This window comes from Magnolia sinica, chromosome 4 (assembly GCF_029962835.1).
Source record: "Magnolia sinica isolate HGM2019 chromosome 4, MsV1, whole genome shotgun sequence".
Lineage (NCBI taxonomy): Eukaryota > Viridiplantae > Streptophyta > Magnoliopsida > Magnoliales > Magnoliaceae > Magnolia > Magnolia sinica.
Genome location: NC_080576.1, coordinates 8,088,166 through 8,101,472, shown reverse-complemented (window position 1 = coordinate 8,101,472; position 13,307 = coordinate 8,088,166). Strand labels below are relative to the sequence as shown.

Sequence of the window (13,307 nt, the reverse complement as noted above, 5' to 3'; positions counted from 1 at the left end):
GATTTTATTTTGTGTTATTTTTGTTGCCTTTTCTCTCGTGCTGACCGACGCCCATGCTGTGATCTCTTGGAAAGTGTCTCTCTATGCATCATCCAGGTACTATCTTTCCATCACTTCTCATTTACTCATTTTGTCCCATGTGCATTGCATGCTTATTTCTTTTACATTGAGGACAATGTAAATTTTTAGGTTGGGGGTGGGAGATTAGGTTTCCTAATCAGTATTTTCTTAGTCTTGAGCAGAAATTGTGAAAATTTTTAAATTTTTCTAGAATTTCGTATGAATTCGAAGCAATTTTGACGGTCATCTTGGATTTAGAATTTTTTTTTAAAGATAAGTGATGTTGGAATTGATGACTCTTGGATTCAACTATTTGTTAGATTTCACAGTTAAGTTAGAACTATTAATCCATGATTAGAAGTTTTAAACATTGATTGAATCATAATTTTACATGTCACATCTCGCTTTCACATTAAGGTTTCAGTTTGATATTAAAAGATTTACTTGGTACTCACTAAACATGAAAGGAACCAACTTGAAAAATTGAATGGATTGGGCGAACAGTCTTTACCATAGGTTTGCTCCCTATAGGTGAGGATTCGATTCCCCATGGATGATATTTGAAAAGGAGTTGGGTGTACAGTCTTTACCTTAGGTTTGCTCCCTATAGGTGAGGTCTGATCCTTCTTCTTGGCATTACTTCTAATGAAAAAGTCAAAAATTAAAAGAATAAAGAGATAATGTGTAAGGCAAAGTTGGATTACCGTGAATTCTCTTATTGGTCTCCGATAATATCTTTAAATAGAGAGGTGAATCTTAATGTTGATAAGTCAAGATTAGACTTTACATCCATGGAACTCAATATTTAGAATCATTCTAATTAATGGATTAATATTTGAGCTTGATTATGAAGTACCGTGAGTTTGATTCTAGAAGTAATGCCAACATTCATGAATCTTAGAATTCGAATATCTGAATTGTTTTTCATAAATCATTCGAGTTTATAGAAATTGTTCTGTAATTCTCAACTTACTTTTCGCATACCTTGCTCGGGACTAGCAAGATGCTGGTTGGGGGTTGTGTTGTGGGTCAAATATTGCATATCAGACCCAGTTATTGCATGAATTTACAAGCATGATACCATTTAAATGGCCTGATTTAATTGTGTTTGTAATGCAGAGTGTGTTTACGAGCATGGACTGAAAAAGGATGCTTAAAGCATGGATTTAACGCTCTAATGACACCAAAGCATGGGATGGACCCCAGGAGACCAAGATCGACTGATTTGCACGCCAGGGATCCAAGAAAATCGAGGAATTGAAGCTCAAGTGGCCTGAAAAGTGTCCAGAATGCAAGATCATAGGGTTCCCACCATCCGATCAGTTCGAAACTCCATACGTGGCCTGAGGACCATAAATGAACCGTACACGTAAAATTTCAGCTCCTGGATCACTGTGGAAGTGGCCCAACGGACAGATCAGCCCCTTTAATCATTATGTGGGGCCCGCCTGATATCTGGATATACTTCAAAATTGGTATGGACAGTTTATAAGATATGACAGAATGGATGGACGGCACAGATTTCTCTCAAACATTACGATGGACCCATATGTACATTGCATGTACATAGGGTACATGTGCACGAGCAACGCACCGGACGGAGAGTCCGGTCAAAAATCGAGCTGACTCGAAGTCCGTCCTTAACAAGGAAACAGCGACTGATGCTGTTTCGACGGGCGCTCGATGTGGGCCCCACTCGCGCCTCATTTCGACAATCCGGACCGTCCAGTCATTCCAGAGGATCCAACCGACCGTACAAGAGGGGTTTTTCCAAAATCATACACGCATATGTGCGTGGGTCTCTGTTTAAATGCAGGATGGACGGCTGAGTTGTAATTCAATGGGCCGCATCAACGGACAACCAAAACCGTCCATCTCCAACCGGAATTCCGAGGCGAATCCAACTGACGGAGTGGATTTCCTCTCCAGCATCGTTCATGGCCTCCACCAACATCCCAGCGTAAAAACCGCGCAAGCCCTGTTACGTGCAACCGGGACTTCCAGGCCGTTCCGTGATCAGGACGGTGATCGGATCAGCAATCCAAATCGTTCATTCTCATCAATAGGGAGCCGTGACCACCTCCAAGAAGCTCGATTCTGATTTTGGACGATCAGTCGTCCAAAATCTCGATCCAAACACAAGATGTTTTGCGTTTCACTACGCATACGAACGCAGTTTGAATAGCTGGCTGCGTAAAAACGGGTTCCGCAACCTATTCCTTTTGGGACTCCACAGCAGCTCCCAGGGGAGGCCGTTCATCTTTAAAAAGGTGGGTTTTCTGCTGAGACGTGGCTTGAACGGGAGGGAAATTTCAAAGAGGAGACAGGGAGCTCGGTTTTGATTGGTGCTCGGTTTTGTTTGACTGTGAAGCTGGGCTTTTCATTGGAAGCAGCGGCTCGGTTTTGGGACTGCTGGACGTGGGAGCTGACTCGGTTTTTCTTCTTCCTTTTCTTCTTCCTCTTCTTCTTTTTCTTCTTCTTCTTTTTAATTGGAATTTAGCCCATATCATGCTCGGCTAATCCTCTTAGCTAGGGCTAAGAGGTGAAGCCTGTAGCGAGATGGGAGATTTTACTGTATGCCTTTGATTCATGTTAAACTGATTTTGATGATAGTTGATTTCATGGAATACTTTCAAGTTTTTTTAATGATTTATTGTGACTTAAATTACAATATATTTGCGATGGCTTTGAGTATGTCCCTTGTGACTATGCGGTTAGGAAACCCTGTTGTTCACCATTGCCCCTTGGACATGGTTGGATGACGGAACTCTTCCTGACATTCGTACAGATTGGTTGTGAATTGGTTCGATTTTGTTGTTTGCTTGGTCTCATGGGCATGGTTTTGTGATGGAATCCATTCTAATTCATATACCTTTCACCTCTTGAAAACTATATCAAAGGAAGTCTAGTTAAATTCCATGATTTCTGAAGCAGGCATAATTTTTCCCTGATCTCTACAAGTGGATCCTCTGAATCCCTAGTTTCCTTCCTCTGAATTCCTTAAAGTTTTAGATAATTGTTCCACAATTATTTCTTAAATTCTACTTGGTTTAGATCACATCTTAGTCTAGTTCTAGTTCTACTTGGTTTCAGATAACGTACAGGTATCAGTCCCTGTGGATTCGACCTCGGTCTTACCGAGTTTATTACTACATCACAACCCTGCACTTGGGGTGTGAACAATATCAAACTGACATCTTAATGTGAAAGCGAGATGTGATATGTGAAATCATAACTCAATCAATGTTTAAAACTTCTAATCATAGATTAACACTTTAAACTTAACTGTGAAATCTAATAGATAACCGAATCTAAGAGTCATAAATTACCAACATCACTTATTTTGTAATTTTACATCCAACATGGTTGTCAAAATCACTTCGAATTCACAAAAAATTTCAGAAAAAATTAAAAAAATTTCATAATTTTTGCTCAAGACCAAGAAAACACTAATTAGGAAACCTAATCTCCCACCCCCAACCTAAAATCTACATTGTCCTTAATGTAAAAGAAATAAGCATGCAATGCACATGGGACAACGAAAATATAAGAGGAGTGAGGGAAAGATAGTACTTGGGCGAAAGAATCAAGAGGCTTTCTCAAAGATTTCTACGTAAGAGCGGGTCAGCACAAGAGAGAAACCAACAGAAATAAAATAAAAATAACAAAAATAAAATCCTACCTGCACCACTTTCGCAAGTGCTCTCGATTGCATTTAGCGTATGCAACAAGCCTTTAAACCCCTAGGTTGCCCTTAGTGGACGAGTTGTAGTCTCGTGAGGGTTTGCAGCAATGTTACCCACAAACATTGAACTAACTAACTAGGAAAATGAAAAGCTGGGTTGGCTCCAAGGAGCGCTAAGTTTACCGTCTATCCTAAAACAGAATAAAAGAAACTACCCTAGTCCTATGGAAACAGGAAACCTACCTATACCTCCATCAGACTAAGAGATTAATCCTGGTAAACAGGATCAGTCAGAGGTATGGACATGTCCTCTGAATCAAATTTCTCGACAAATGGCTTTAAGCGATGTCCATTTACTTTAAACTCCTTGCCATTGTCAGGATCTCTTATCTCAACAGCCCCATGAGGATACGCAGTGACTACAATGTAAGGGTCGGTCCAACGAGATCGAAGCTTACCTGGAAAGAGATGTAATCGAGAATTATACAAAAGGACTTTCTGACCAGGTGTGAATGATTTCCGTAGAATACGTTGGTCATGAAACGTCTTCATTCTGTCTTTGTAAATTCTCGAGTTCTCGTACGCATCGTTCCGGATTTCTTCAAGTTCATTTAATTGAAGTTTACGTAGCGAGCCAGCGTTGTCTAGATTGAAATTCAGATTTTTGATCGCCCAGTATGCTTTATGTTCCAACTCCACAGGCAAGTGACAAGCTTTCACATAGACAAGTCTAAAGGGAGACATTCCAATAGGGGTTTTAAAAGCAGTATAGTATGCCCATAAGGCATCAGTCAATCGGATTGACCAATCCTTACGATCAGGGTTAACTGTTTTTTCTAGGATATGTTTGATCTCCCTATTGGAAATCTCAGCTTGTCCACTTGTCTGTGGATGGTATGGGGTGCTCACCTTATGAGAGATACTGTATTTTTTCATTAAGCTCTCGAATGGTCTATTACAAAAGTATGAGCCCCCATCACTAATGATGGCTCGAGGCGTCCCGAACCGCGAAAGGATGTTCTCTTTTAAGAATTTAATAACCGTGCGATGGTCATTATTTCAGCACGGAATTGCTTCAACCCATTTAGTGACATAGTCTACAGCGAGCAAAATATATAGATTTTCAAAAGATTGGGGGAATGGTCCCATGAAATCGATGCCCCAGCAATCAAATGCCTCGATGATAAGAATGGGATTCAAGGGCATCATATTTCGACGGGACAACGCTCCCAATTTCTGATAACGCTCACAAGCTTTGCAAAACTCATGAGTGTCCCTGAACATAGTGGGCTAGTAAAAGCCACACTGCAAAATCTTGGTCGTGGTCTTTTTAGCAGAAAAGTGACCACCACAGGCCTGTGAGTGACAAAAGGAGATGACACTCTGATGCTCATCGTCTGACACACATCTCCTCAGGATTTGGTCTGGGCAATATTTAAACAAATATGGATCGTCCCAGAAAAAGTTGCGCACCTTGGTGAAAAATTTCTTCTTATCTTACGCAGTCCAATGTGTCGGTATGGAACCTGTGGCAAGATAATTGGCAATATCAGCGAACCAAGGCGAATGAGAGACTCTGAATAGTTGTTCATCAAGGAACATGTCATTGATATGGGTCGCCTCAGGGGAATCGAGGTATTAAGGCAAAAAAGGTGATCGGCCACTACGTTCTCTACTCCCTTTTTATCTTTAATTTTCAAATCAAATTCTTGGAGTAGAAGGATCCATCGTATCAAACGGGGCTTAGAATCATTCTTAGAAAGAAGATACTTAAGTGCCGCATGATCTGTGTAGATAATGATCTTGGATCCAATTAGGTAGGACCTAAATTTATCCAAAGCGAACACTACGGCCAGGAGTTCCTTTTCCGTAGTCGAGTAGTTCACTTGGGCAGAATTTAAAGTTCTACTTGCGTAATGAATGACGTAGGGCCTCATATCTTTTCTCTGGCCTAGAACCGCCCCAAGAGCATAATCAGAAGCGTTGCACATAAGCTCAAAAGGAAGGCTCCAATCGGGTGGCTGCATGATAAGTGCAGTGGTTAACATGCCTTTAAGCTTGGTGAAAACTTCTTGGCATTGCTCAGTCCACTCGTATGGTGCATCCTTTTGCAGAAGATTACATAGGGGACGAGAGAGGAGACTAAAGTCCTTTATGAATCGTCTGTAAAACCCTGCGTGTCCTAAGAAGGATCGCACATCTTTGATGTTTTTGGGTAGAGGTAGGTTAGAGATAAGATCGATTTTTACCTTATCCACCTCGATTCCTTTAGACGAGATAATATGTCCAAGGACAATTCCTTTATGAACCATGAAATGACACTTCTCCCAATTAAGTACCAAGTTCTTCTCTTCACATCTTTTCAGTACACATTTAAGACTCTCTAAGCACTCGCTGAAAGATGAACCGAAAACAGAGAAATCATCCATGAAGACCTCTAGATATCTCCCCACCATATCAGAAAAGATACTCATCATACATCGCTGAAAGGTGGCAGGGGCATTACATAATTCGAATGGCATTCTTCTGAAGGCAAAGGTACCGTAGGGACATGTAAATGTAGTCTTTTCCTAGTCCTCAGGGGTGATTTCAATCTGATTGTAACCCGAATACCCGTCAAGGAAACAGTAATAGGAATGACCGGCTAGCCTTTCCAAGATTTGATCAATGAAGGGCAAAGGAAAGTGGTCCATCCTCGTGACGGTATTCAGCTTCCTATTGTCAATGCACATTCTCCAACCAGTAGTAACTCTAGTTGGCACGAGTTTATTATTAACATTGGCTACGATGGTGATCCCGAACTTCTTAGGAACCACCTGAGTTGGACTCACCCATTGACTATCGGATATGGGGTATATGATACCCACATCTAATAGTTTAAGAACCTCGACCTTAATCACTTCCCTCATGTTTGGATTTAGTCTACGTTGTGATTGCCGAGCGGTCTTAGCATTATCCTCAAGATAAATGCGGTGAGTACAAATCGAGGAGTTGATTCCCTTGAGGTCCACTATCGTCCATCCAAGGGCTCCCTTATGCTCAATGAGAGTAGATATGAGCATACTCTCCTGTTCTTTCTCCAAGTGGGCAGAGATCACCATGGGGTATGTCTCATCTTGACCTAAATAGACATATTTTAAATCAGAGGGCAAAGGTTTTAGGTCAAGCTTCGGTGGCTTGAGGTTAGACGGTAGAGGCACTACATCAGTTTGGGGCAACTCTTCAAATTGTGGCCTCCACCGGTTAACTTCAAGTACCGGTGCAGTATCAAGCAAGGCACACGTCTCCCTAATCATGTCATCATCAAAATCATGGGAGTGGGCCATGCACGTCTCTAGAGGGTCAGAGGATAAGATCAGAGGTGTCGTATCTTCCACTAAAGAGTCAATCATGTTAATGTCGTGGAAATCATCATCATCCTCTAAGTTTCTGCCGTTATTGAAAAAAACGTTTGACTCCAATGTCGTATTCCCAAAAGACAGTCATGACACCATTCCTGCAATTGATAATTGCATTTGAAGTGGCAAGGAATGGGTGACTAAGAATGACGGGGATCTGAATGCTCATGTTATTGATGGGTTCGGTGTCCAGGATGATAAAATTTACAGGGTAGTAAAATCTATCAACTTGGACCAACACATCCTCAATTATCCCTCTTGGTACACGAACAGAGCGATCAGCAAGTTGTAGTGTGGTTAGGGTGGGTTTTAATTCACTTAAACCTAACTGTTTGTATACCGAGTAGGGAATCAGATTGACGCTCGCTCCTAAGTCAAGAAGTGCATGATCAATTCGATGGTCCCCGATTACACATGATATGGTTGGGCTACCGGGATCTTTGAATTTCTGTGGCACGTCTTGCTTTAGGATGGCACTCACTTTCTCGGTCAAGAAGATCTTCTTTTGAATATTCTGCCGTCGTTTGGTCGTGCATAAGTCTTTCAGGAATTTGGCATATGAAGGTATCTGTTTTACAACATCAAGTAGAGGAATGTTGACTTTCACTTGTTTCAACACCTCTAGGATATCCTGTGAGTTAGAGAGAGGTTTTGGTGCGACCAACCATTGGAAAAATGGAGCAACTGGCTTTTCTAGAAGTTTTGGTTCTAATTTTTGTGGGGCCTCACTAGATCCATTATTGTTGTCCTCTTCTGGTTCTTGAGGCTTTTCGAGCCTAACCAAAAGGGTTTTATCAATGATCTTCCCACTCCTAAGAGTGGTGATGGATTTAGCGTGCCCCATTTGATTTGAAGAGCTGGGATCACTTGTCTCGTATTGCGGTTTAGGATTGGGGAGCGGTTGTGCAGGAAGCATCCCCTTTTCTATAACCGTCATACGTGAATCCATCTTTTGCATAAAGTCTCGCATTGCATGGGTCAGCTCTTACATGGAATTTTGAACCGGTTCTTCTTGAGGTTTCCCCTGATTTGGATTTTGATTGAAGAAACTTTGAGGGGTAGCAGTTTGTCCATTTCTCCAACTAAAGTTTGGATGATTTTTCCAACCAGGATTGTACGTATTAGAGGTTGGTCCATTGAAAGGTCTTTAATAATTATTTACGGCATTGGATTGTTCATTCAACACTTCTCAAAAGGCGAGTATTGTAGGGCAATTTTCAGTTGTATGAATGTTGCAATCACAGATGCCGCAAACACTTTCATTAACCTTATCCTTCTTTCCTTCCATGGCCTCAATTTTTCTTATGAGCGTAGTCACTTTACACTTGAGATCATCCTCTTCTTTCAAGAGATACAATCCACCTTTCTCCTTTAATTGAGTCAGCCTAGACGTGGTGTTCGACTTTGGGTAATAGTCCCATGATTGTGTTTTTTCAGTAAGACTATCAAGGTAATCCCATACCTCATCAACATTTTTATTAATGAATTCTCCATTACACATTGTCTCGACCATTTGGAGCATGGAAGATGTCAGTCCATCATAGAAAAAATTTGTAATGCGCCACGTTTCAAAGCCGTATTGTGGGCATGAATTGACCAAATCCTTGAACCTTTCCCAACATTGGTAAAACGTTTCATCCTCCTTTTGGGTGAAGTTCATGATTGCTTTTCTGAGGGTAATCGTTTTATGATGTGGAAAAAATTTCTTTATGAATTCCCTCTGCATGTTATTTCATGTGCCAATGGATCTAGGACGCAGTGAATGTAACCACGTCTTAGCCTTCTCTTTTAAGGAAAAAGGAAAGAGTCTCAGCCTGACTGTGTCCTCAGACACATTTTGAAAATATAAAGTGGCTCTGATCTCATCAAACTCTTTCAAATGTAGATATGGTTCTTCAGATTCAAGCCCATGGAACTTAGGAAGGAGTTGGATAACCCCTGGCTTGATGTCCATATGTCTTGTATTTTCAGGAAAAATCATGCATGAGGGCGTACTCACCCCCGCTGGTTGTAGATAATCTCGTAAAGTACGAGGCGGGGGTGCTTGATGCACCTCATTCTCATCCTGAATGTCCTCCACCCTGGGTTAAGGTAGAAGAGGTTGGTTCTCAGCCATTACTTCAATTAACTCAGGGGATTTCGAGTGATGTCTAGTCCTGCGATGGATAATCAACCCCTCAACCAATCCTCCTTCAGTCAAGAGACGTCGAGTGTTGTCACGGGCCCACTTGGGCATGAAATACTCGCAGCCCTCAATCAAATTCGAAATGAAAAGAAAATCTAGAAAGAAAGAGAGAGTTGGAAAGAAATTACCAAATTGAAGTCCCTAAGTTAAAGACCTGCAAAAGAAAACAAACAAGTCAGTTTCTAAAGAGAAGGTCTAGAATTAGAAAATCCTAAAAAGGAAGATAGAAGTAAACTAGTTTCTAAAAGAAGAAAAGTCTAAACTAGAAAGTAAATTACTAAAAGAGAACTAAAAAATAGAAAGTAGAGAGAAAACTTACCGAATTAGAAATTTCTACCTTAAAAGCCTACACAATAGGAAAGTTAGTTTCTACACAAAAATTCTACAAGCAGAAAATTTCTAAAAATAAATTAGGAAACAAAGTTAGATTCTAGAAAGTTACTAAAAATAAAAATCGAAAGTTAATTTCTAAAAAGGGAAATAACTAACCTAGTTTCTAAAAACAAACTATTTCCTACAAATAGGAAAATACTAGAATTAGAAAATTTCTAAAATTTAAACCCTAATTTTAAAAGTAGAAAAAGTAGAGAAATTAGGAAGGAATTACCAATTTAGAAACTTATGTCAGGTTCCTATAAAACAGGAAAACAAGTTAGTTCTAGAAATCAAATAAAAGTCTAAAACTAAAGTTAGTCAAATTCTAATCTTAAATTAATTCTAAACCTAATTAATTTCAGAGAATCGCAACCGTCAGTCCCCGGCAACGGCGCCAAAAACTTGTTCACTCCCCAAGTATAGGGTTGTGATGGAGTAATAAACTTGGTGAGACCGAGGTCGAATCCCAAGGGACTGAAACCTGTACGTAATCTGAAGCTAACTAGAACTAGAACTAGAATGAGATGAAATCTAAATCCGATATAAAGTAATGAATAATGGTGAGAGATTAATCTAAAACTTTAAGGAATTCAGAGGAAGGAAACTAGGGATTCAGAGGATCTACTTGTAGAGATCAGGGAGATCTTATGCCTGCATCAAGAATCATGGACATTTAACTGAACTTACTTGATTTGGTTTTCAAGAGATGAAGGGTGTATGAATTAGAATGGATTCCATCATCATACCATGCCTAGGAGACAAAGCAAACAACAGAATTAAATAATTACCAACCAATCAACATGCTATGAAGGTTAGGAAGGGTACCGACATCCAACCATGCCCAGGAGACAATGGCGAACAACAGGGCTTCCTGACGTCATAATCAAAATAAGGAAAAAGAAATACTCAAAGCCATTGCAAATCCATTGTAATTTCAGTCACAACAGGCCATTAAAAATTAAAAATATTCCCATAAAATTACATCAAAACCCCTTCAGTCTAAACAAAAGGCACAAGCAACAAGTTCTCCCATCACGTTACAAGCTTCACCTCTTAGCCCTAGCTAAGAGGTTTAGTCCAACATGATTGGTCTTGACCTCTCAAAAATAAATAAAAGAATTAAAACCTTCAAGAACAAACCAAACTCTGTATCTTCTCTCTCTCTCTTTCCCTTGCAATCGTCCAAGCCCTCAATCTCCTCTGGTCTAAAACTTTGATACCTTTCCTCTCTCACTCTTTCTTCGTTTTATAGATGAGAAGGTCAGCTGGGAGACAATGCATGTGCGAAAATCATTACGCAGCAACATGTTTCGCAGCCGGAACGCGCAATAACGCAAGAGAACTTACGTTTGGGCCGAGTGTGAGCGACTAGCCGTCAAGATCTCTCAAAACAGATTCCTTAGACAGGGTTATGGCCTCCTTGTGGACATTTTGGACGGTACGGATCATTATTTCGGCCACGATCGAGATCATACAGTGGGCCACGGGAGTCGGCAGCGTCCGGGTTCTGCTTGGACGCTCTGTCTGCGCAAAACTTGCGCTGAGCTGCTGATGGGGCCCATGATTTGTTTTATCAACGAAATCCACGCCGTCCATTGGTCTCCCCTCGAAAAACCAGTCGGATCTGATCAGTTTTGGATCAGCTTCTTGGTGGCCCACAAATTATTTTATTCCACCGTTTGTCTTCCATTTGAACGATCGAAAACTGATCTTCCTTGTTTCTTGAAGTTTCGTCATCTAGGCTAGGATGATATGGAGCGTAGGCTTCTGATGAATGGTCCTGATTAGCCCGATGGGCCCTGATGGTGGCCCACAGAGATCAACCGCGACCTATGTTGCGGAACAGAGCCGACGCGCGTCACGCTGTGATGGCTGGTGTCGCACTGATTGACATCAGGAAGAAAATCCACACCGTCCGTTGAAATACCCTCGAAAAACCGTTTGGAAACGGCTTGTTTGGCTTGGATTAGGTGTGGTCCACCGATCTTTCTGCTCCGCCGTCCATCCTGTGTTTAACGACTAGGAAAATGAAGAAACTTGCATGATGACAAAAGGAAATCTAGGCGGGGGTTAAACTCCCATTTCGGATGCAATGGATGGTTTAGATTTTCCAAAGGGATGATGGGTGGGGCCCACTAGACAAAAACGGCCAGCCTCTGTCCGTCCGCTGGACGCTGGTGCGGAAAGAAGATGGGTCAACCGTCTGTTGACCGCAACGGTCGTCTGGTGCAGTGCGTGCCCGTGTACCCTATGTACACGCGCTGTACATGCGGGGTCCAGTGTGATGTACATGTGGAATCCGTTCCGTCCATTCCCTTCCTCATCCTATTTAACGCGTTGAGAACAAAATTGAAGCATTTCCAGATACCAGGCGGGTCCCAAATCACTGATTTATAGGCTAATCTGTCCGTTGGGCCACTTCCAGAGGGATCCAATGGCTGAATTTTGACGTGTACGGTTAGTTTCTGGTCCTCGAGTTATGTATAAAGTTTTGAGCTAAACAGATGATGGAAGCCCAGTGATCTTGCTTTTTGGCTGAATTTCAGGCCGCTTGAGCTTCAGTTTCTCAATTTTCGCGTATCCCTGGCTTGTGATTCTGTCGATCTTGGTCTCCTGGGGTCCGTCGCTTGCCTTGGTGACTTTAGAGCATTAAATCCATGCTTTTGGTATCCCGATCCAGTCCCAGCTCGCAATTCCACCTTACAACACAAACATGATTAAAATGAGCTATTTAAACAGTACCATGTTCATAAATCCAGGCAATAACTGGGTCTGCTATGCAATATTTGACCCTGAACATCTGACCATCCACTAGGCTATGATCGGTCGAAGGTTGGGGGCCGGTTTTCCTCCCTCTTCCTGGCCTTCCACGTGTAGGCTGTATGGGAGTAACTCTCAGCGTCTGAAGAGATGTTGGGCCTGCGCAAATTGCAGGTGGGCCCTACTAAACCGCAAATGGGCTTCACTGTGCTAGGCCACCATGGGCCATTTAAGTTGGACTGTCCATCAAGGAGGTTGTATCCCGAAAAAGGCCCTGGGCCGGATGTCCAGATTTGGGCAGCTCCTTTTGTCTCCTTCCTTCTTTATTTTATATAATTATATGGGTATATATATATATACATATGTATAGGAATATATACCTGATAGAATATATAGATACGTGGTGGGCCCCACATGGGACCCACCTATGAAGTGCATAAGTGGTGTGTGTGCACCAGAATGTGGAAACAGAGGGTACTGTATATGTACAATTGAATGCTCCTCTGCCAATCAGTTCACGTAAACTGATTGTAAAATTTTGAGATCTCCCCATGGCTGATGAATCTGGAAAATCTGAATGGTCCACTTGGAGCAGAACCTCATAAAACCCCTTGGTTCCCATTTTTACCGTGAACCAAACTTTGGTGGGCCCTGAAAAGTGCAAACAGTTTCTTCCCTTGAAATTACAATTATCCTTGCTATGGCCCACTGGAATCTTAGATCAGGGTGAAAATTCACCCCTTAAGGTTTCTTGGGATTCCACATCTTATGGACCGTTCGGATTCGACACCCATGCTTACGTGGGACCCACATACTTGCAAGCCCACCTATGGTAGTTGGCTGG

The 13,307-nt window shown here is 41.6% G+C and overlaps 1 non-coding gene across 1 annotated transcript; it reads left to right on the top strand.

The window, feature by feature from the left end:
- Positions 1-8,714: 8,714 nt before the first annotated feature.
- On the top strand, positions 8,715-8,821 carry LOC131244769 (small nucleolar RNA R71). Its single transcript, XR_009170546.1, has one exon. It is a non-coding gene; the product is annotated as a small nucleolar RNA R71 (small nucleolar RNA).
- Positions 8,822-13,307: the final 4,486 nt, after the last annotated feature.